Source organism: Aethalodelphis obliquidens, unplaced genomic scaffold, assembly GCF_003676395.1.
Source record: "Aethalodelphis obliquidens isolate GAN/ISIS:26980383/991018 unplaced genomic scaffold, ASM367639v1 scaffold22, whole genome shotgun sequence".
NCBI lineage: Eukaryota > Metazoa > Chordata > Mammalia > Artiodactyla > Delphinidae > Aethalodelphis > Aethalodelphis obliquidens.
The window spans coordinates 9,364,384-9,385,691 of NW_020837966.1; the positions used below are offsets into that span (position 1 = coordinate 9,364,384).

The 21,308-nt window shown below is 38.2% G+C and overlaps 1 protein-coding gene across 4 annotated transcripts in view; it reads right to left on the reverse strand.

Moving 5' to 3' along the window:
• FHIT (fragile histidine triad diadenosine triphosphatase) overlaps positions 1-21,308 on the reverse strand; it is a 1,436,343-nt gene that overhangs the window by 1,212,127 nt on the left and 202,908 nt on the right. For 2 of the 4 annotated variants that reach the window (XM_027121279.1, XM_027121276.1), the window contains exon 3: positions 11,779-11,824. The exons of 1 other annotated variant lie outside the window; for it this stretch is intronic. The gene's annotated coding sequence lies outside the window, so the exon portion shown is untranslated. Of the gene's footprint in view, positions 1-11,773; positions 11,825-21,308 lie in introns of all 4 variants that reach the window. One more of the 4 variants, XM_027121277.1, reaches the window with a different exon arrangement.

Sequence of the window (21,308 nt, forward strand, 5' to 3'; positions counted from 1 at the left end):
AAGACACATATTATTCAAACTATCAAAAATTAAATACAAAGAAAAAATATTAAAAGCAGCAAGGGAAAAGCAACAAATAACATACAAGGGAATTCCCATAAGGCTACCAGCTGATCTTTCAGCAGAAACTCTGCAAGCCAGAAGGGAGTGGCAGGACATATTTAAAGTGATGAAAGGGAAAAACCTACAACCAAGATTACTCTACCCAGCAAGGATCTCATTCAGATTCAAAGTAGAAATTAAAACTTTTACAGACAAGCAAAAGTTAAGAGAATTCAGCACCACCAAACCAGCTTTACAAAAATACTAAAGGAATGTCTCTACGCAAGAAACACGAGAGAAGGAAAAGACCTACAAAAACAAACCCAAAACAATTAAGAAAATGGTAATAGGAACATACATATCGATAATTACCTTAAATGTTAATGGATTAAATGCTCCAACCAAAAGACACAGACTGGCTGAATGGATACAAAAACAAGACCCATATATATGCTGTCTGCAAGAGACCCACTTCAGATCTGGGACACATACATACTGAAAGTGAGGGGATGGAAAAACATATTCCATGCAAATGGAAATCAAAAGAAAGCTGGAATAGCAATTCTCATATCAGACAAAATAGACTTTAAATTAAAGACTATTACAAGAGACAAAGAAGGACACTACATAATGATCAAGGGATCAATCCAAGAAGAAGATATAACAATTGTAAATATTTATGCACCCAACATAGGAGCACCTCAATACATAAGGCAAATGCTAACAGTCATAAAAGGGGAAATAGACAGTAACACAAGCATAGTAGGGGACTTTAACACCCCACTTTCACCAATGGACAGATCATCCAAAGCGAAAATAAATAAGGAAACAAAAACTTTAAATGACACATTACACAAGATGGACTTAATTGATATTTATAGGCCATTTCATCCAAAAACAACAGAATACACTTTCTTCTCAAGTGTCCATGGAACATTCTCCAGGATACACCATTTCATGGGTCACAAAACAAGCCTTGGTAAATTTAAGATTTGAAATTGTATCAAGTATCTTTTCCAACCACAACGCTATGAGACTAGATATCAATTACAGGAAAAAAATCTAAAAAATACAAACACATGAAGGCTAAACAGTACAGTACTAAATAACCAAGAGATCACTGAAGAAATCAAAGAGGAAATCAAAAATTACCTAGAAACAAATGACAATGAAAACCCGATGACCCAAAACCCATGGGATACAGCAAAAGCAGTTCTAAGAGGAAAGTTTATAGCACTACAATCCTACCTCAAGAAACAAGAAACATCTCAAATACAGAACCTAACCTTAAACCTAAAGCAATTAGAGAAAGATGAACAACAACAACAACAAAAAAAACAAAGTTAGCGAAAGGAAAGAAATCATAAAGATCAGATCAGAAATAAATGAAAAAGAAAGGAAGGAAACAATGACAAAGATCAATAAATCTAAAAGCTGGTTCATTGAGAAGATAAACAAAATTTTTAAACCATTAGCCAAGTCATCAAGAAAACAAGGGAGAAGACTCAAATCAACAGAATTAGAAATGAAAAAGAAGAAGTAACAACTGACACTGCAGAAATACAAAGGATCATGAGAGACTACTACAAGCAACTATATGCCAATAAAATGGACAAGCTGGAAGAAATGGACAAATTCTTAGAAAAGCACAACCTTCCAAGACTGAACCAGGAAGAAATTGAAAATATAAACAGACCAATCACAAGCACTGAAATTGAAACTGTGAGTAAAAATCTTCCAACAAATAAAAGCCCAGGACCAGATGGCTTCACAGGCAAATTCTATTAAACATTTAGAGAAGAGCTAACATCTATCCTTCTCAAACTCTTCCAAAATATAGCAGAGGGAGGAACACTCCCAAACTCACTCTCTGAGGCCACCATCACCCTGATATCAAAACCAGACAAAGATGTCACAAACAAATGAAACTACAGGCCAATATCTCTGATGAACAGAGATGCAAAAATACTCAACAAAATACTATAAACAGAATCCAACGGCACATTAAAAGGATCATACACCATGATCAACTGGGGTTTATCCCAGGAATGCACAGATTCTTCAATATATGCAAATCAATCATTGTGATACACCATATTAACAAATTGAAGGCTAAAAACCGTATGCTAAACTCAATAGATGCAGAAAAAGCTTTGAACAAAATTCAACACCCATTTATGATAAAAACTCCCCAGAGAGTAGGCACAGAGGGAACATACCTCAACATAATAAAGGCCATATATGACAAAGCCACAGCCAGCATCGTTCTCAATGGTGAAAAACTGAAACCATTTCCTCTAAGATCAGGAACAAGACAAGGTTGCCCACTGTCACCACTATTATTCAACATAGTTTTGTAAGTTTTAGCCACAGCAGTCAGAGAAGAAAAACAAATAAAAGGAATCCAAATCAGAAAAGAAGTCAAACTGTCACTGTTTGCAGATGACATGATACTATACATAGAAAATCGTAAAGATGCTACCAGAAAACTACTAGAGCTAACCAATGAACTAGGTAAAGTAGCAGGGTACAAAATTAATGCACAGAAATCTCTTGCATTCCTATATACTAATGATGAAAAACCTGAAAGAGAAATTAAGGAAACACTCCCATTTACCATTGCAACAAAAAGAATAAAATGCCTAGGAATAAACCTACCTAAGGAGACAAAAGACCTGTATGCAGAAAACTATAAGACAGTGATGAAAGAAATTAAAGATGATACAAGCAGATGGAGAGATATACCAGGTTCTTGGATTGGAAGAATAAATATTGTGAAAATGACTATACTACCCAAAGCAATCTACAGATTCAGTGCAATCAAACTACCAATGTCATTTTTCACAGAACTAGGACAAAAAATTTCACAATTTGTATGGAAACACAAAAGACCCTGAATAGCCAAAGCAATCTTGAGAAAGAAAAGCAGAGCTGGAGGAAGCAGGCTTCTGGACTTCGGACTATACTACACAGCTACAGTAATCCAGACAGTATGGTACTGGCACAAAAACAGAAATATAGATCAATGGAACAGGATAGAAAGCCCAGAGAGAAACCCACACACCTATGGTCACCTTATCTTTGATAAAGGAGTCAAGAATATACAGTGGAGAAAGACAGCCTCTTCAATAAGTGCTGCTGGGAAAAATGGACAGCTACATGTAAAAGAATGAAATTAGAATACTTTCTAACACCATACACAAAAATAAACTCAAAATGGATTAAAGAAGTAAATGTAAGGCCAGACACTATCAAACTCAGAGGAAAACATAGGCAGAACACTCTGTGACATAAATCACAGCAAGATCCTCTTTGACCCACCTGCTAGAGAAATGGAAATAAAAACACAAATAAACAAATGGGACCTAATGAAACTTAAAAGCTTTTGTACAGCAAAGGAAACCATAAACAAGACGAAAAGACAACCCTCAGAGTGGAAGAAAATATTTGCAAATGAAGCAACTGACAAAGGATTAATCTCCAAAATGTACAAGCCATTCATACATCTCAATTTCAAAAGAACAAACAACCCAATCCAAAAATGGGCAGAAGACCTAAAGAGACATTTCTCCAAAGAAGATATACAGATTGCCAACAAATACATGAAAGGATGCTCAACATCACGAATCATTAGAGAAATGCAAATCAAAACCACAATGAGGTGTCACCTCACACCAGTCAGAATGGCCATCATCAAAAAATCTACAAACAATAAATGCTGGAGAGGGTGTGGAGAAAAGGGAACCCTCTTGCACTGTTGGTGGGAATGTAAATTGATACAGCCACTATGGAGAACAGTATGGAGTTTCCTTAAAAAACTAAAACTAGAACTGCCATATGACCCAGCAATCCCACTACTGGGCATATACCCTGAGAAAACCATAATTCAAAAAGAGTCATGTACCATAATGTTCATTGCAGCACTATTTACAATAGCCAGGACATGGTAGCATTTACAATAGCCAGGACATGGTAGCAACCTACATGTCCATCTACAGATGAATGGATAAAGAAGATATGGCACATATATACAATGGAACATTACTCAGCCATAAAAAGAAACGAAATTGAGTTATTTGTAGTGAGGTAGATGGACCTAGAGTGTGTCATACAGAGTGAAGTAAGTCAGAAAGAGAAAAACAAATGCCGTATGCTAACACAAATATATGGAATCTAAAAAAAAAATGGTTCTGATGAACCTAGGGGCCCGACAGGAATTAAGACACAGATGTAGAGAATGGACTTGAGGACACGGGGAGGGGAAAGGGAAGCTGAGACAAAGTGAGAGAGTAGCATGGACATATATACACTACCAAATGTAAAACAGCTAGTGGGAAGCAGCCGCAGAGCACAGGGAGATCAGCTGGATGCTTTGTGACCACCTGAAGGGATGGGATATGGAGGGTGGGAGGAAGATGCAAGAGCGAGGGTTTATGGGGACATACGTATGCGTATAGCTCATTCACTTTGTTATATAGCAGAAACTAACACAACACTGTAAAGCAATTATACTCCAATAAAGATGTTAAGAAAAAGAAAATGAGGAGACAATAGCAACAGCTCTACTGGAATTCAAGGAGAGGACTAGAGCACTAAGACAAATCAATAACAATAATAAAAACAGCAGCAATTACTTATTAGTCACTATGTGTCAGGCAGTATATAGGCATAACCTAAATTAATTTTCATAAAATTTCTTTAGGTAAGTACTTTTATCACCTTCATTTTACATACTGAACCTGAGCCTGAGAAATGGTAAGGAATTTTCCCAAAGTCCCCCCAGCTAGTAAGTGATAGAACCAGAACTTAAATACACATTTGTCTGTCTGACTCCAAAAGAGGCCCTAATCAATACAGCACTAGTACAAGTGACTAATCATGGAAAGAAAGGCTTGGGTTTTGTTTTCCCAATTTAGAAATGATGCAGGACAATTCTAGAACCTTTACTTGTGATCAAGTGGTAAACCAACTAGCTCTTAAATAATTTAAACACCATGTACGTTTATCACCTACCTTAAAGAAGTAAATGTCCAATTTTCAGTTTCTCTAAAGAGTTATTTAATTCTGGGTTTCCTAAGTTTGACCACAAAGGGGATTTGACTGTGAAACCTTTCCTAAGGCCCATGAGATTGTTGGTCAGTCAGATATCCATAACAGACAGTCTATCAACCTGATATATCATTCCAGCAATGGAAGTTCAAAGCAAAGATTTTTAAGGCTACTGAGATAAGATAAAATGAATCTTTCCAATATTCTTTCCTTTGCTACAGAACCAAGTTAGCAAAAACTAAATTATAAATCACAGTGTGTCTAATTTAATCACATATTTACCTTAAAAAAAATTTTTTTTGGTCCTTCTCTCATGTAGGGAACAAATATGTATTCTCATTTAAACCTCTGTTGTAACTATTCCCATTGTCCCCAGGCTCCTCATTCTCTTTCAATGTGTCTATCTTCAGTAAAACACAAATAGTTCAGCTTGATTGCACAGCTGATAAACCTTAAAGATAATAAACTGGACAGAGTAGCAGTGAGATTCTAAATTAGACAGACCAGCAGTCATCCTCACAGTAATGGAATAAATAAAGCATGAACAATTAAATTAAATGACAATTTCTGATTTGAAGTCTGGTTTTCCTGTTTTTACTCAGTAGAAAAATTAGGCTGTACTGGCCTTCCTTAGGAGGAACTTTCCTTAGAAGGGATCTGTGTGCTTATTTTTTACATATAAAATATCTGATATATCAGCTACAATGCACCCTTATCTACCTCATAATTAACTTTAAGTATGTATTGCCTTTATATTATATCCAACACAATATATTTTAGATCAGTTTGAACAGTTAAGATTGGTTATAAAGAATTTTTCTTCATTAGTTGGACTTAAAACTATTTTGGCAAGTCCCCAACATAAAACGGTTCAGTCATGTTATTTTCCTTTTTATTCCTTCAAATGTTATAAGGTACTATTCTATGTCTGGTAGGGGCATGCAGCAGGCGGGAGGGAGGAAGGAATGAACAGACCTATAGTATATTTTGAAAATAAGACAAATCAATAAGTATATTTTGAGTCTCTTCAACATATTGCCTAGGAGGTCTAATAGATTACCACATATGGGAACAGAAACAGAATCTCATCTAATGATATTCCAAAAATTTAGTGACTTGTAGTTTCTTTCACACTTATACTCTGCATAGTGTGATACTATGCAGCATATTTAATGCTCTTTATGCCTTGGTGTTTTAATGTAAAAGGAAATTCTTTGCTCTATAGCTTTAAACATTATCCGGGAGCTGGCTCCCATGGACGCCTTTCACATTCCTACTCAGAACTCTCAGAGAAAAGCTGTCATTTCTTGTTCTATTCAAGTCAGACTACCTCGTCTCCAGACGCCAAGAGTAAAAGGAATGTCTAAGATAACACCTTCATTTATTCATATGATTTTCATCTTGGACAGTATTATAAAAGCCAGTCATAAATTGGGAAAATAATGGGATAATGTGACATATATTATAAAATGAAATTTATGATCCAAACAGAATAGAAGAGATACTGCTGCACACGAGGGTTATATTCCTGTCATCAACAAGTGTCTTTGCACATGACCTACACATAAATCTCTTTCTAAGGAAGAAAAAGGAGGGAGAAGGCTAAACTCTAAAGGGCTCACTTTTACAAACATATATAATACTTAGCATTTTCATATGAAATTCAACCTTGTTCTGCCTAAAAGAAAACCTAATCAAACAACAGAGAAGCAAACTCTAAATACTAATTTTATTCCACTTAGCACTTGAAAATGAATACACTAGGTCTTGAAAGAGGCCCAGCTAAGACTTCTACTAAGCTTTAAATTATCTGGTAAAACTGAGTTTTCTTTCTGGAGGGAAGAGCTTCTGTCTGGGTTTTCTTTTTCTTTTTAAGGAAAAGAAATCTGTATAATTATACGTCTATGTTTACATGTGTGGAACGAAGTATGGATAAAGAAAGAAAAATGGACCATCAAGAAGCTAGTTATCACTAAGTACGTAAAGGTGTAATAGTCTAACAACGCCAACGAAATACATACTGTAACAACACTGTAATTTAAACCAAGCTATCAAAATATTTCAAAAGAGAACAAATTTTATGATTTTTAAAATGAAATACGATCATTGCTATTAACAATATGCTATAAAATAAATATACTAGACATAGCTTCTGTTAATAACTACTACAGTTTCTCAGGAAACAATCTTTACAGAGCAAGTCTGATTAATGTACAAGAGACAGCTTTTCTTCTTTGAGCCCTAACCATATGCCATTGTTTCCAAGAGAGTGTTTATAAAAGCTATAAAGATGATAATGTTTTAAACGTCACCTTGCCTATATTTAGCAATTGTCAATACAAAATATCTCTTATTTTACTTTCTCTCCACCCTCTATTGCCTAGTTAGACATTATTTTTCCATCTCTATATAGGTTGGTCTTCCTAAACAGGAAAATAACCAACATAATCTTACACACAAAATTTGACGACATTTCTTTCAGAGTAATATGACCTGTTTGACATCTGAAGATCAAGACAGGGATAATGATTTATTAGGTCAAACCACACAGGACTTATATATAATAAGCTGCAAGACAAAGCTTATTAAATGATTCCACTAGTCACATAACTGAATATAAAAGGGGAAACGTTTCACTGACTTTGGTCAAACATGATAGTTGCCGCAGTAGATTAAAGGTCCCAGAAGTACTCTTAGTTAGGTTGGGGACCAAATGTCACTCCATATGATTTTGTTCTTCATGGGCAATGTCTCCAAAGGGCTAGATTTGTAAAAATCTAGCCTGAACCCAGGTATGAATTTTGTTTTGCTTTTCCCTTTTGAGTGGATAAGCACTTGGTGCATGAAAATATCACCTTTCTTTCTTATCAACAAAAGCACTAACAAACAGAATTCAGAAGAATTCAGATTTACAGATCAAGAAATATGGCAAATGTTCTCAGTGTCAGAACAAACATGAAATTATCCAGGAAGTAAATAATAAGTTTCTGGAACATCCAAATGTTGGCTCTCCTACTTGCCATCTACCAAAGCATGGAGAAAAGTAAGAAACAGAAATAACAGAAGCTCAAATTACTCATGTGGTGCTTCTTAATATATCTGTTGACTATCTTCTGTGGGAAAAGATTGCAATAAATAGGAAAAGATGTGGTGATTATATGTAGCTTCTGTTTCTGCAGTTCCAGCCCCTAAGTTTTATTTTCCAAATAGCCAAGGACTGCAGTTATCAAAAAGATAACCCTTTCCAAATTAAGGGAATAATAATGGAAAGAAATAATTGTTAAATAAATAAAAGTAAACATATATTTTGCCATATTATATATTATTTACATTTTATATGTTATGTGCATAAAATTTTATTGATATATACTCCTAAAAGTTAAAATCTTGGTTGCCACTGAGTAATAAAATCAGAAGTCATTTTTATTTTTACCTCTATACTTTTATGCATTTTCTGTTGCTCTACAATGAAGATGGAATGATTTTATACTCAGGGGAAGAAGGGGACATTCTTCTCCTAGCACCACACCCACGTCAAGAAGAAGAAGCATGAGTACGAAGAGGGGACAGAAATATGATAAAAGAGCCTGCTTTATCCTCTTCATCTGCCATTTTTCCTCTTCCTCTCTTCTCTGCTTTCCTCGGCAGAAGCCATGAGTTCTTCTGGGGTATGGGCTGACTCCCTCCTCCAGCACTGACCAGTGTGCCTCTGATTCTCACCAAGCCTTGGTTTTCCCTTCTACAGAATGAAGATAATAATAGTACTTATCTCCTAAGAAGTCCAGGCAAGATAATGCAAGTACAGTTCTTAGCACAGGGCCTGGCTCAAAGAGAGGACTCAACAATGTTAAATGCACATTTCTTCACCAGTCTTGCCAGATCTGGGAAATCTTAAGACTTACAAAATACTTTATGACATACAATATGCTTAAACAAACAGTAAGTAAATTAATCTATAAACTGAAAGTAAAATTCAGAGCTGAAATTCAAGCCTTATCCTCCTCATGCCTGAGTTTGATAACCAAACAGCACTTTTGAGCTGGACTGACCCAGTGGTGTGCTGAAGCCACCTCTAGACTTATAAGAGACCATTGTTAAATTTCAAGAATTTTGCAAGCCAGTTGTTAAACACAGCCATTATTTAATTAATTTATTTATTTTTTAAATTTCTGACCAGTAGCTTCTTCTTTTTTTTTTAACATCTTTATTGGAGTCTAATTGCTTTACAATGGTGTGCTAGTTTCTACATTATAACAAACTGAATCAGCTATACATATACATATATCCCCATAACTCCTCCCTCTTGCGTCTCCCTGCTACCCTCCCTATCCCACCCCTCTAGGTGGTCACAGAGCACTGAGCTGATCTCCCTGTGCTATGCGGCTGCTTCCCACTAGCTATCTATTTTACATTTGGTAGTGTATATATGTCCATGCCACTCTCTCACTTCATCCCAGCTTACCCTTCCCCCTCCCCATGTCCTCAAGTCCGTTCTCTATGTCTGTCTCTATGTCTTTATTCCTGTCATGCCCCTACGTTCTTCAGAACCATTTTTTTTAGATTCCATATATATAACAAAGCCATTATTAAAAATTAAGTTATATAATTTTATAAACTATAATATGTAATTCACAATTAAGTAAAAATATTTTAAAAGGGTAATAAATACACAAAACTCATCACTTTCCAATTCTTTTACTATCATCTTTACTCTTAAGGTTACTTGCATCTATTATAGCTGTATGGTGGAAATGCTGTTTAACGTACTGCTATTCTGCATCTCTGCCCAAGTCCACTTTCAGTCAAGTCAAATCGGTAGTTTAAAAATGGCCAAATTGGGCTTCCGTGGTGGCGCGGTGGTTGGGGGTCCGCCTGCCAGTGCAGGGGACGCGGGTTCGCGCCCCGGTCCGGGAGGATCCCACGTGCCGCGGAGCGGCTGGGCCCGTGAGCCATGGCCGCTAAGCCTGCGCGTCCGGAGCCTGTGCTCCGCAACGGGAGAGGCCGTGGCGGTGAGGGGCCCGCGTACCAAAAAAAAAAAAAAAAAAGAGGCCAAATTGGCAAATGCTACAAATCAAGATTTGATATTGTTTTGTTCATTTGAGAGAGATGGAGAATATGCATATCAGACTTAAAAGTGTGCCACATCTGTAGCTGTTAACTCTGAGTAGAACAAAAAAAAATTATTGATGTATTCTTCCAGCATTTAAAACTATTATACAATATTTTTCACAGAACTACACTTGTTCATCAATTGCAAACATAGAGTGGCTATGGATTCAAGAGTTTGACAAAATCAACAATAGTGTTATATGAGAATCTATTGGCTTCTGGAACTTACAATAAAGAGTAGTGATTATTTCATTATTATTTATAAATTATAGCTACATATCCTTTACATCAGTAAAATTTATAATAAATGCACACGTGCGCACACACACATTCTTTTCCTGGAGAGCCAGTGGTTAAAAACTTACCAGCACACCACTAAGCTAACCATTGCTTTAACCTACAAGGAACCTATAAGCTCTCAGCAGAGCTCCAGGCCCATCTTCAAAGCACTAAAGGTGGGGTTTAAAAGGTTTTAGCTTCAGTTGAGTCTACCCAACTGGATTATGATATTTAAATACGGTACACTGAATATCCCCCTCCTGCATGATGATAAAGCAAGCATATAGAGCTTCAAGTTCCGCCATAATTATGGAAAATTTACTATCTAGAAACCCAAATTTGGTAAAGTCAGGATAGCTTTCTACAACTCATGAAAGCACTAAAAGGTAAGTAAAATATGCCCCTCTCTGCCTCCAAGAGCAGGGAGAAAAACCACATTATCCTATAACACAAGAGAAGTGGTACGGGTAGGTACAAAATGCTAGGAGAAGACTGGGGAAAGAGCCATGAGTTTGGAACCCAGGTCCTGGTCAATGGCAACTATGTCGTCTGCCTCAAAGCAAACGAGAGAAAGGAGGAACGTCCCAGGTAGAAGGAAAAATCTGAGCAGTATAGCTGAACGGTTAGGAGGAAGGATTCTAGAATCAGACAGCCTGGGTTCAAACCCAGGCTCCCCTACTCACTATGTAAACTTGGGCAAGTTACTCACTATGTAAACTTGGGCAAGCCTCTGTTTCTATCTGCAAAAGGAGGATGGTAACTTCTTGCTCAGACCACAGTAGTGAGAATCAAATGAGATTACATACGTAAAGTGCTTAGAACAGTGCCACACAATTGGCCGATAAATGTAACTACTACCGTGATTATTGTTGTCAGACTCAAGTGTTGAAAAGGTTATCTTTAGGTGTTGTGGGGAAGGCTGCAGGAATTGGGTAGAACATTGCAATCAGAGGAAAGAGAATAAGCAAAAAACACAGAAGACATGTTGGGGACCAGTTAGTTAGCCCGGAGGCACGAGAACGGGCCTCATGTGGGCCAAGGCCATGCACCGCCACAGCAGATAAGGCTGGAAGACTAGACCAGCAGTCAGCCAGAAGATGTCAGATACACAGCCATTCCTCCCCCTCTTCTGAGAAAATACAAAGCTGAGTTTTTAAGATGGCCTTATCATTTTTCTCTTGACAGGTACTGTAAATTGTGCCTCTGATATATTTCTGAAGAGCCTATAGGGGGATGATAAATCAGGTGATGTTACATATATTCATCAGTACATTAATTGTTATTAAATACTCACAACACCTAAAATTGATCTGCACCAAGATTTACTGCTCTGACGGAAATCCACCTGGAAAAGAATACATGATAATTAAGAAGAATGACCACAGATTTGCAGCAATGTGAGGACTATAAACAAGATTTAAACTCCTCCCTGAGGGAATAACTAGATGATGTTTATTCTGTAGATGAACAATGTGATTGTAACAATGGAAGAGATTGATGAGATTTTTTTTTCCCCTGTGGGAGTCTGATTTAGCCAGCTATCTCAGGTAATAGTAGGATGCAGGACTAAGTAGTCCAGCACCACTTGAAAATTCTTTGTAAAGGGTAAATAGCACATATCCTCAGTGACCTGGAAAAATAGATTATAAGTCAAGTGGGCACAAACTGGCACAGAAGCTGCAAACTGGCATAAAAGCAACCAGAATTGAAGAAAACAATTTTTTTCTAAATTAGCCACAACTGAATTCAACCAAATTAGAGAGAAAAGGGACAAGGAGAGTCATGTTATCATGGAGAAGGGAATAAATCATTCTCTTTTTGTAGGCTTTCGGCCTGTAGGCTGCTGTATGGGTCTAACAGGTAATTTTTAGTAATCTCTCCTGTCCAGGAAATGAAGAATCACCTGGCCTCAGTAAACACACAAACTAAAAGCAAGGCAACATTAGCCTTACAGATTCTAGCTACTTAAAGTATAAGAAGATATCAGCTGGGACCTTGTTAGAAACACAAAATCTTGGGCCCCACCCTAGATCTCCTGAATCAGAATCTGCACTTTTAACAATAATCCCCAGGAATCTAGGTGATCTCTTTGCACACTGAAGTTTAAGAAGCACTGATCTAGGACTTCCCTGGTGGCACAGTGGTTAAGACGCCACCTGCCAATGCAGGGGACACGGGTTCGATCCCTGGTCCGGGAAGATCCCACATGCCGTGGAGCAACTAAGCCCGTGTGCCACAACTACTGAGCCTCCGCTCTAGAGCCCGTGAGCCACAACTACTGGGGCCCATGAACCACAACTACTGAAGCCTGCACGTCTAGAGCCCATGTTCTGCAACAAGAGAAGACAGCAATGAGAAGCTCGTGCATCACAACGAAGAGTAGCCCCTACTCGTCACAACTAGAGAAAGCCTGTGCGAAGCAACAAAGACCCAATGCAGCCAAAAATAAATTTAAAAATTAAAAGAAAAAAGCACTGGGGCTTCCCTGGTGGCGCAGTGGTTGAGGGTCCGCCTGCCAATTCAGGGGACACGGGTTCGTGCCCTGTTCCGGGAGGATTCCACATGCTGCAGAGCGGCTGGGCCCGTGAGCCATGGTCGCTGAGCCTGCGCTCCGCAACGGGAGAGGCCACAACAGTGAGTGCCCCGCGTACCGAAAAAAAAAAAAAAAAAAAGCACTGATCTAGAGAGCTAGACGTTCATTCGTTCATTCATTCATTCAATAAACTTTCAAGATCTGTACTGCTAATATGATAGGTAGCCACTAGCCACACATGGATATTTAAATTTCAATTAATTAAAATTAAATCAAATTTTAATTTAATTTCAGGGGTTCATTGGAACTAACCACAATTTAAGTGTTCAATTAGCACAGGTAGGTAGTGTCTACCAGATATGTTTCCATCATCACAGAAATTTCTATTGGATATAGTTGATTTAGACACTTGGGACACACCACTGAAGAAAGAAGAGAAAGATTCTTATGCTCATGAAGCTTAGATTCTAGCAGCAGGGAAGCAGATAATAAACAGTAAACAACTTAAGTGACTAAATTAAAGGTATGTTGGATGGTTAAATGCTAAAGACAAATATTAAAAATAGAGCAGCCTTGGGAGTTCCCTGGTGGCCTAGTGGTTAGGATTCCAGGCTTTCACTGCCGTGGCCTGGGATCAATCCCTGGTCAGGGAACTGAGATCCCACGAGCACACAGTGCGGCCAAAAAAACAAAAAAAACAAAAACCTAGAGCAGCCTAGAGAAGGATCAGGAAGATGGAGGGACAGTTAGATTTTAAATATGGCAGGTCTAGTGGGTTTCAACAAAGAGGTCACATTAAAGGAGAGGCAGGTTGCTAGCCAGCAGGGGGAGTGTTCCAGACAAAGGGAAAATCTGTCCAAAGGCCCTATGGCAGGTGTCTGAGGAACAGCAAGGGAACCCACGTGGGTTGGAGGAGAGTGAGAAAGAAGGCTGAGTAAAAGGGTAGGAGATCAGAGGGCTAAGGTTCCCTGGTAGGGAGAAGGGCCTCCTTGTCCATTGTAAAGGACCTGGCTTTTACTTGGAGTGAAATGAGGAGACTTGAAAGGTTCTGAGCCAAGGAGTGAGATGCTTCAACACCATCTCAAAGTTATTCTAGTTCAGCAGAAAAGGACTATAAACAAAAGTTACTTGTTTGTTTTAATTCAAGGTCATATTCAAGGGTAAAAACACACTATCTGCACTGGCAAAATGACTTTGTTTACAAGTTTTGGTAACCACCAGAAGCTTGTTAATGATACACAAACAGAAGTCATTAAAATTTATCACTGTGAAATTCAGACACTTTTTCAGAGGCTCAATTAATATGCAGTCACAAGGTCTTACAGGTTCCCACCCAGAATCTGGAGCCATACTTGCTATAAACAGTTTGAGCAAATCCTAAGGAATGCAAATCAGACTCACCCAACTGCCTAAAAGGTGGAACTCTGCCTAAGTGTATCATCCTCAAAATTTCTTGGTTACTTTATTACTAATTTACATATATTTCTTGATGATAGAGAAATCCATACAGTGATTCCAATCTTTTTTTTTTCCCCACCCTGACCCCATCCCAGTTAAATGCCAAAGCTCTGGAAATCAAGGTATGGGGTTTTCTTTAAGTTGTCTTTTCCAGAGTTCCCAGAAACAATGGCACATTCTACCCACAGTTGAGAATGCTGTTGTCTTGCAGGTAAATCCAACGACAGTTCTAAGAACTAGAGGTCACTGTAGCCTGTCTACAAAATGCCGTCATCAGCCTCAAGGCCTAGGTTCACTACATGGAAGTTATACTGGAGAGGCAGGCCTAATATGACTAAAAGTCATCACTTATGATTTATTCCCTGGGGATCACCAACAACCGTGATCCAGCCTGAGTTCTGGCAGAAAAATAGAGTAAGGTCACCTTCGGTAAATTAAATCAAATGAACAATAAATCAAAGCATGCCAGGTCATTGGGAACTAACTGTTCAGATGCTCATGACAAGTGAGTGGATCAAGGAGCATCATTTTTATGCATCTGGGCATAACATTTTTGAACAACAGAACATAAGAGGAGATTTTAGCAACTAAATTATTACCAGTTTGAGTTATGGGAGTCCAGAAGTGGAGCTGTTTTATTATTTCATTCATTAAATAACTACCTGTTAGGACCCACTATGGGCAAGGACTATTCCAACTGTTGGAAATGCAGCAGTTCACATGCTACAGCACCTTATCCACATTAAGTTACAGTTTCAATTTTGACCTCCTTATGGCTCCCTTTTGGAGCCAGGAACCTTTCAACCTGAAGAGAAAACCTGAAGAGGTCTTCTATGGATGAGGAGGATTCAGAGATCATTTTGGAGAAAAAAGGAAAGGGAGACATACTAGCAGAAGGTGGCTCTTCACAGGCAAATCTACACGGTAACTTTTATATACTCCACCCTGAAGCCAGAGCACCTGAGCCTCTTTTGCTTCCCTCATCCAACCAAAGGAGTCACCCCCAAGATGTGAAGCACCACTCCTCACCTCACCCGCTTTCTGGTACAGAAAAACCAGAAAGAGCAGAGAAAAGCTATTTCCAGAGACTGGACACATTAAGACACTAAGGTGAACAAAGGGGCAAATTGGCCCCTCAATACAATTTTTAAAACAATGTATTTTTTGCATTCTATCCATGATAACTGTGATTTTAAAATTTAAAATACACTTTTCCTCACTTAACCATTTCTACTCCTCAACTCCTCACCAAAAAAATTACAGTAAAATTGACATTAGACTTTGTAAGCTACCCCAAATCTACCCTATATAAATTATACTTCTGCTCAAGTTAGTCAGAATCAGTTTCTGTTGTTCGCAATTAAATACTTTAGTTGAAATAGTACCTTAGTGTGTCATTCAGGAAAGCTGAGGAAACCTCTAATTTTAGGTCTGCAACTAATTATCTGTTAATCTCAGGAGAAATTATTTAAAGTAGCTGGACTTCAGTTTTCTTACAAGCAAATTGAAAAGATTAGACTAAATTATTCCTAAAAGTTTATAAAATAACATGAATGACATAAAATAACAAACATGTTTCTATCTTATTTCTCAACATTAACCAAAAAGAGATCACTGTCAGACAGTGGTGGTTTGATATTTTCCCAGGAAGAATTAAATTTGCAAGGTAGGTTCTGCGTTTGCTCTAGCTATTCCTCCACCTCACTCCTTTGGCTCCTTGATAATGTTTAACATGTATGTTCCAACAGACAAAATCCCTCCAAGGTCTTCAGTGTGACTTTTTTAGTCTCACTGCTTATGAAAAAGCACATCAAAAGAAATGGTCAGAGACAAGGCTCAAAATTTTTGCATTTAAGCTTCACAACTAAATATTTGGATTGTGGTATAGGGACTTCTCAAGGGCACTTCAAAAGTTCCTCTTGTGATTCAAAGGTCTGGGAAATAATTTGCCTGAAGAAAACTTAGCCTTCTGCCTTGACTAGACTGGTTTGTGCAACAGCCTCTCCTTTCTAAAAAACAACAATCGTGGTTTCCATTTGTTGTCTTACGGAGATATGTTTTAAATTATTAAGAATAATAATGAAAAGACAAAAAAAATTTTAAGTATTTCATACAAAAGCTACAAAAGCATTATGTTGGGGAAGTTTGAGAAGTTTATTAGGTCAATCTAGGCTCTAATATACTCAGATAATTGATTTAAACTTGTAGGTGCAATAAATCACACTGGTCATGGAGGCGGCACCAGATGAAAATGAGAACACAGATCAATTAATTATCTGAGAGTTTTGGGCTTTCTCACTGGCTTGCTATTATAAAATCATTTTCTTGGTTCCATCTCAAACATCAGGGTGCCTTTTTTATATACAACACTTTGGCCACCAAGAATAGAGTGCTATGACAGCAGAGTGGTTATAGCTTGGCTCTAATGTCAGAGCACAGGGTTCTAGCCCAAGATCCACCCAGGGAATGTTGCTTGGCCTCACAATGCCTTGGTTTCCTCATCTGTAAGGCAGGGGAAATAATAGTGTTTTGCAAAATCTAACACATGTACCACTGGGAGTATAACAGACGACATTAGATGGTATATGAGTGACTTTTTATTTTATTAACTATGTGCTTGATTCTAAGCATATTAAATATGTATATAACTAGTACATCAAGCTAACTAACATAATTGCTTAGGACAAAACTAAGTTAAGGAAAAGAAAAACTGGGCTCCAAATAGTCCTAGTTTATGAGGGAAAGTATTTCACTGAAAAAGTCTAGTTAATAAATATAAAGAAATAACAGAATTAGAAAAGCATGATTTTTTGTAATCATGTAATGAAATAATTGCTTCAGATAATATCCATCAATAGAAGTGATCACTGTATGAAAAATTAATGGGGAACTTTACTATGGAATGGTAAGGCTGTCACCTGCCAAACCCATTTATGAATCTTAGCATCACTAAAAGTGGTTGCAAACTATGGATGCCTCCTGATGAAGCAGTAGGAAGCACAATTACCATTGATGAAGCATTCTTGCCAAGAACACTTACATTAAATCAAGTCTAGAGATAACTTCAGTATAAGAAATATGACGGATAGAGGAACAAGTTAGAAAACATCATAAGAAACCAAAATGTGAGACCTTCTGTAGGACAGGGGACCCTGTTTCTGTAACAAGGCTCTGGCAGGAACAGAGGCAGGACTTCTACATTAGGGGAGACTTAAGGGACATACGTAATATACAGACTTTGGATTTGATAAAAAGAAAAAAGTGAATAGAAAAGCAGTAAATGACATTTTCAAGTCAGTTGAGGATGTTTGTGAAGCGGGATTATGTAATACCAATTGCTGTTTATTTTGCTAGATGTGATAATAGCATTGTAGTTAAGTACCAAAATGTCCATATTTTTTTAGAGATGCACTCTGAAGCACATCAGAGTAAAGTGAACTGATGTTTGGGATTTGCTTTAAAATACTTCAGAAAAAAGAGAAAGACAGAGATAAAGAAAGGGGTGGGGGAGGAAAAATGACAGGAGAATAGATGAAGAAAATGGAGCAGAAATCTTGATAATTACTGAGTTTAGGTATAGGACGACTGCATAATTAGCAGAGCTCAATGCAAAATAAAAATGCAGGGCCGGGCTTCCCTGGTGGCGCAGTGGTTGAGAGTCCACCTGCCGAAGCAGGGGACACGGGTTCGTGCCCCAGTCCGGGAAGATCCCACATGCCACGGAGCGGCTGGGCCCATGAGCCATGGCCGCTGAGCCTGCGCGTCCGGAGCCTGTGCTCCGCCACGGGAGAGGCCACAACAGTGAGAGGCCCGCGTACCGCAAAAAAAAAAAAAAATGCAGGGCCCCTTACTCATAAATTATTGAGAATTCAAAACAGTGACAGTAGAGTTTTAAACCAAACATGGGACCCTAATAAACCATGGGTGCTGAATGACTCCACAGGTTGGATGCCCATGAAACCTGTCTTGTCCATGTGCTGGGTATATGGAAATTCACTGTACTATTCTCTCTACTTCCGTGTACTTTCAAATTGTTCATAATAACTTTAAAGGGGTTCAGTTAAATAAAAAATTAAACAAGTTATAGTAAAGATACAAGAAAATGGCAAAAATCATAAAGGCTGTAGATATGGGGCTGCAACTCTAAAACACTGAGGTAATCATGAAATGCAGTCAGAGTGGTATCTAGCACAAATCGAATGCCCAGCTTTGCTCCTGCTAGCACTACTACTTTACAAAGTCTATACTTGTAGCTGGTAAGAAACACCACAATTTCCAACATTTTAGGGAAAGATTATTTTAGACACTTGAAGTCCTTACTGGGAGACCTACCTAAACATAGAAACCAATCAAGTCTTAAACTTGTCTTACAGTTGTTCTAATTATATTTTGCTCCCCTGTACCCTAGCCTCTCTAAAATTTGTTGTGAGGGATTTTTTTCTTTTTTTTTTTGGTACGCGGGCCTCTCACCGCTGTGGCCTCTCCCGTTGCGGAGCACAGGCTCCGGACGCGCAGGCTCAGCGGCCACGGCCCACGGGCCCAGCCGCTCTGCGGCATGTGGGATCCTCGCGGACCGGGGTACGAACCCGCGTCCCCTGCATCGGCAGGCGGACTCTCAACCACTGCGCCACCAGGGAAGCCCCTGTTGTGAGGGATTTTTGACTGTGGGCTACTGCAGCACTTAGAAGAGAATATTGTTACCAAATTGAAGGTTCTTTGGAAAGCCAGGCTCATCTTCACAAGCCAAGTAGCATTACTTATGGCAGAGAGGAAGGAACATCAGAGTGAAATAAGTTCTTGTAGGTTGGAGTCTTTGTGAATAATACTTTAGGTTTCTTTGGATGAGAAAGTCATTTGCAAACTTCAAAGGAGTATACTGGAACCTCATTTTCCCCTTGAAATGTCCAAATTAAGCCCTTTTTCGATGACAATATTTCATCCATGTTTATAGTATAAAGAATCAGTGCAAGAAGGTCTATAAAGTGTGATGTTATGGGAAAGGTAGTTTCCTACTTTAGATTAAAATCACCCCAAAAGAAATAAAATGTAAAAGTTAGATTATTGTGTATGATATTGTGTATGTAAAATGTCTGCTGAATTACAATAAAAACGTTCATCCCCTCACAAAACTGAGAGGCACAGTGATTTTACCAGCGTCTACAGTAATCCATTACCTAACAAGTTTCATGGACCCAGAGAATTCCTTAGTCTTTTTTGTTTTTTAAATGTTGGACTGGAAGTACTCTGGAGGATCAACAGGATTACTGAAAACCTTATTTTGCACAAAGAGAAATTTAGTTAAAATGTTTAAATTTATGGATCACCAATTTACTTGTCCACCCAAAATGATACTAGTTTTATAGAGTCCCATAGGAAAAGCTATATTCTTAACAAGTTAGACTATCTACTTTGTTAAAAAAAAGTACATCAATGAGAAAATTGTCCCTGCTTTTTTTTTTTTTTAACACCGTAATGCTAATACCTTGGCATGTTTGAGATGAAGCAACACAGAGGCAATTTTCTAACTGTTAATCTTTAATTAGATTAAGGTGTGTACCTAGAATTGTGGCCCAGTGGCCAAGGATGGTATTTGTTCCATCTATTAAATATTTATACATGAAATATGGGTATCTGCTATCTGTTCCATAGTAGTCATCCCTATTCAGAAGGAAAAGCTTGTCTTCTCCAGAGAGCCCATAATCAGCTGTGGCATGGCCCAGTCTGGTGACCCAGTGGGAAGGGAGTGAGCACCTAAGTCAGTGATATAGTTCAGAGATAGGGCTTCCTCTTCTTGGCAGCCTGTCCCTGCCTTCCCTTCTACCCTCGGGCTTCCTCTCTCTGGCTTGGTGTGCATCCTGAGCAATGGGTGTCACAAGTCAGTTTAGAATTTACTAAAATAAGGCTCAATACCTTCATATTAAAATTAGCAGGACTACCCAAAATTTTCACCTCCTAAGAGGTGGACATCAAGTCTGTGCAGTCACCCATTGCTCTTGGGTCTCTTGACTTATCTGTCAATTATCAATACTGTTGGCCCTTCTTCTACCAGTATATAAGCATGGATATTAATCAGCCCTTCTTGTTCTTGATATAATTCCTTGTTTTCCAGAAATCAGACAAACTGACAATTGCTGGCATCCACTCTTCCCTCCTAACAAAGATGGAAATACCCATCTGTAATTTATAGAAAGGTATGATCCTATTTAAAAAAAGAAAGAAAACAAAAAGCAACTACTCAATTCAAGAGTTAGTCATCACTGATTTCCTTCATTGCCCTTGTTTGGAAAGCATCAGTTCTTTTAAGCCAGTAAAACACATGTAATGAACTAGAATGACACCTTACAGACATAATACAGGTAACTATGAAGATGACGACAAAAGTGAGAATTTCAGATCTGTGGATTTCTTCAATGTATAGTGTAATATGGGAGAAACTAAAAGCTATTCATCAAAAATTCATATATTCTTCTTTCCAGACATTCATTCTCATTGATGAGACCTGCCTGTGAGGTTACGTGACTGAGTTCTAGCCAGTGGAATATGTGCCAATTCTGGATTCAGACTTTTAAGAAACGGGTGGTTATTTCTTTTTCTTTCTTCCCCTTCCACTGGCTGGATGCAGACAGCATCATGGACCTAGGGGGTGACAGAAACACAAGATAGGAGAAGCCTAGATTCCTGAATTATCCCACAGAAAAACTCCTTCACCAGGAACACCAATACCAGACTATGATGTGAGTGAAAAACTTCCATTTTGTTTAAGCCATATTACATTTTCAAGTTTATCTGCCAAAGCAGCTGGTGTCACCCTAATTAATCACTGCGTTAAGTCATTAAA